Source organism: Pteropus alecto, unplaced genomic scaffold (assembly GCF_000325575.1).
Source record: "Pteropus alecto unplaced genomic scaffold, ASM32557v1 scaffold14, whole genome shotgun sequence".
Taxonomy (NCBI): Eukaryota; Metazoa; Chordata; class Mammalia; order Chiroptera; family Pteropodidae; genus Pteropus; species Pteropus alecto.
The window spans coordinates 4,108,387-4,112,853 of NW_006436810.1; positions in this window are offsets into that span (position 1 = coordinate 4,108,387).

Here is a 4,467-nt window from a genome sequence, read left to right on the forward strand (position 1 = left end):
CGTCGACAATCCAGAAAAACTTTGAACTGTTCCCCAATGGCATGGAGTTGGAACACTACAAATTAAAAAGGTCTTCAGCACTTGTTTCTAACATCAGCTGAAGTGGTCCAAGTGGTTTTGGGCAAGTCATTGAACCATGCACTACCTCAGGCTGCCACAGAGAAATTTCAGTTTCCATCTACATCCTGGTAGTGATGTTCTACTCTCTAAAGCAGTGGTCCCCAAACTTTTGGCACCAGAGACTGGTGCTCCTCTGAGAATCTAATGCCTGGTGATCTGGGGTGCACCTGAGGCAGTGATGCTAGTGCTGGGGAGAGGCTGCAAATATAGATGAAGCTTTGCTCGCCCTCCACTCACCTCCTGCTGTACAGCCCGGTTCCTAACAGGCCACAGGCCGGTATCAGTCCACGGCCCAGGGGTTAAGGACCCCTGCTCTATAATATGCTATTCATAAGACAACTAAAGTTTTACAGTTTTTTTCTCCCCTGATCACAAGAAATCTAATCATTCAATATATTTTATCAAAGCATTCTTGACCCAGTTTCATAACTGTTTACTCCCATGAAAGTTGAGATGGCGACATTCTTATATTCTCAAGGAGCTAGTCTAGGCACTTGTAAATTTGAATTCAGATTTGGATCCCAACTTTGGCCAAGTATGCATCAAAAGTAGGCCAAATGAAAATGCATGCCTGATCTGTCTCGAAAATGATCCAATTTGAGGCAGACCTGAAATTGCTTTTGAGCCTCTTGTGCGGTCCATGCTGGGCAAATGTAGAACTGACGTTGCCCCATTACTAGCTGAATCAGCCTGGAAAAATTGCTTACACTTTCTGCATATCCATTAAAAACAAACAAACAAACAAACAAACAAACAGATAATTGTGTTATAATTTGCATACCCTATAATTCACCCATTTAAAGTATAAATTCACTGACTTTTGTATATTCACATGGTTGTACAACCATCGCCACTATCATTTTAGAACATTTTTGTCCCCCTAATAGAAATCCTGTACACATTAGCTACCATTTGTCATTTCTACACACACCCCTCCCCAGCCCCTGGCAGCCAATAATCTACTTTCTGTCTCTATAGATTTCCCTAGTTTGACCATTCCATATAAACGAAATCATATAGTCTGTGACCTTTCGTAACTGATTTCTTTCGCTTGGCATGTTTTTATCTATGTTGTAGCATGTATCGGCACTTCATTCCTTTTGACGGCTAACTAATATTCTATTCTAGAGTTGTACTTCATTTTGCTTATCTACTTATCAGTTGATGTCATAGGGGTTGTTTGCGCTTTCTGGCTATTATGAACATTGCTGCTACGAACATTCAGGTACAAGTCGGCACAGTCATTTTTGCATCTATGAAATTCTACTGCTTTCCTTACATGGCTGTTTGGATTGTTTTGATTAATGCAAAAGCATTTAACAAATTAGTTGAGAGACAAACTCATCATCTTCCACATTATCACCTGCTTTTTTCTCTTCCCTGATGAAACCTCCCTTGTTGCAGGTACTAAGGCTTTTCCAACATTTGAATTGGCCCTTCACTTTGTACTCTATGATATTTTTTAAATCCTTCTAAATATTTGTGATGTGTCTTAAATCCATACTTTCTTTTATTATTTTCTTTATGATTGTCTCTTAAAGTCAAAGCCTCATTCTTTTCACTTTCTTCTCATTAAGTATCATCCTCACTATAAACTTGTCACCCAACCCCCAAGCTCTCTTCCTGTCTTTCCACTACAAATTTTAGTTCTAGTGACTGAGTATTTAAAAAGTCTTAGTGGCTCTCCACTAAAAGGTTAACTATACTAGGTTCTTTACCAGGGACAAAATTTGCAAGCCACAAACTTGGGTATGTAAATATGATACATTTGATTATTTTTCTATAAAAGAAATGAAATTGTCTTTTAAATCCCCATTTAGTCTGGGAACTGGCAAAATACTTAATCTAGTTATATCCATGTAAATTCAAGACACTTCAATGATGTCTTAGTGCTTTTTAGTTTGATATCAGTGTCTTCTAGTTTGGCTATTTGTCACCTGTCCCCCCAGCCAGGGGAGGCTTATAACATGCAAGTCTGTGTATGAGGAAGGAGTCAGATCCCGTCCACAGAAAACCTCTATTGTCCAGAGTCCTGATCAGTTTCCCCTATCCCATCAGCTCTAGTCATTTTCCCACCCTTCTTTTTGGTCTTTCTTGCCTAGAATTGGCCTGAAGTTGGGGCTACTCTATACCTCATGATGACACGCAGGGCTTCTCCTCAAGGCCCAAGGGCCCCTCAGGCATCCAGGCAGTGAGTCACCTGCCCATGAGTCTGGGATTTCCGTTGTCTAGCCCGCCCCCCGCCCGCCCCCCGGGGAGTGTGCAAGGCCTTAACCTCTTCTCAGAGAAAAAGCCACCGGCAAGCTGTCTTTCCTCTCCCCATAGCTCCTCCTCCACTAGCTCTGACAACCTTTGTCTGGTCTACACGGACAGGCTAGTCGAGCCCTTTACCAATTACTTTCCTGGCCAACGTGTGTGTGTTTGTTGTTGTTGTTGTTTGTTTGTTTTTTCAATATCATAAATTGAAGGCTCATATTGCTTCAGGTGTTTTGTTTTCCAAAATCAGGAGCCTCGGCTCTCAAGGCTATTGTTCCTTCTACAAGTTTCAGGAGCCCCTTTTGGAATGGCTAGTTCTCGGGCCCACTAGATTCCGGAGCTGTGTCCTTAACCACTGTGGTGTGCTGCCTCCAAATTCTGGAGGGTGTCAAGGGCTGGGACCCAGTGGCCAACACCTTAGGTCTCTCCAGAATCTGCTGGGGTGCAGGGAAAACAGCAGGGCACTCCTGGCCACGGCGGCTCCTCCAATCACATCAAAGTTGTTTTCCTCTGGTAGTTAGATCCACTGAAACAACCTACCCAGCCCAGCCTGGCCTGGCCAGGCTCTCTGATTTGAAAGGCCTTGGCCAGTCTCTTACTTGGCTTTCTCTTTGCATCACACCCTTCCAGAAGATCAACAAGGTACTCAGAGGACTGTCACACCTTAAGACAGTCCGGCCCTAGTTCTGCCTCTGCTGATGCCTCTGCAGGCTGAGTGAAGATCTCAGGGGTCAGGACCCTAGGGCCATGGTTACCCTAGGAAAGTGAAAGTACACGGGTGTGTGGAGTCCAATTTTAGGAAAGACACGTAACAAAAATGTGCCATGAATATTAAAATTTGAGAAAAAAAGGAAAAAGAAGCCATCAAAATAAGAGCTCAATGTTCCCAGTGAGTAAAAATTAGACAAAACTAGAATCCTAGTTCATTGTCTGTCCTCTGATGAAAGTACCAAATGAGTATAAAACAAAAGAATGTGGTAGTCAATTCCATAAAGAGGAAGAAAGAGAGCCATAGAAGAGTTTTTTGTTTTTGTTTAAATTGGCCATTCCTTGCTATTAATGGAAAAACATAAAAGCTGTAATTGCCTATAATCATTGTTGTGAATTCAGAAACTCAAGCTTCTGGTGAAGTTGACTTTCTGAATATCCAAGTTTTTGCTGCTCTCTTAAAATGGAAAGAATCTAAAGTGATTGGAGAAGCAGAATCAGGATTTGAATTTCTTTTCCCTCTGTGTGTCCTTCTAACTTCTAACATAATTGAAAAGATGAATTCATTTGGCAAGCAGAGCTGCTCAAATTCAAATTTGGTTCTCTCAAAGAAAGAGACCAAAACAGATTTTTCTTTGAAGTTAGAAAATAATGAAGTACAGTGATGATATATTTTGCATATTTGTTTGCAAAAGACACAATGTTCATATATATATTCATATATATATATATGTTCACATATATATGTTCATATATATATATATATATAGTCTTGAATATGGGTCGTTGTAAAAGAAAAGTCATCTTGCAGGATTACTTCATTTGGTTATATCCCTTTAAAGACTTAAGAACAACTCTCTATCCATATTATCTGGTGACAAATCCCCTGAAATTCCCTGCTAAAACAAGTCCCATTGATAGCAGATAACCCGGGCTCAGCCTTCTTAAGTTTTATTTCGATTAATCTCTGATTCATGTTAATGATCTTTCAACTGTTTTATTCCTTCTGATGCTGGAATTTTTTATCATCTTAATACGCTTACAGCATACCTAATCCACCCCTTTCTATCCACTGCCTATATGATTTCTGAAATCTCCTTCTTCCTCTGCCAGCCTGCTATCCTCCCTATGTAGCCTTAGAGAATTTGCTTGGACCAACATTTTGAATGCTTAGCTTCAATTTCTTTAGGTTCCTAGCTTGAAGAAATCACTTTATTGTTTTTTTTCCCCCCTCAGTTGTGTGTGTTTATATATTTAATATACTCATGCCTACATTTGTATTTAGTTGTCATTTTCCTAAAGCATCACGTCTCTCCCCAGTTAATTTCTAATGACCCATTTCCAGGGGCATCTGCACCACAGAGGGAGCAGCTGATTTAGATT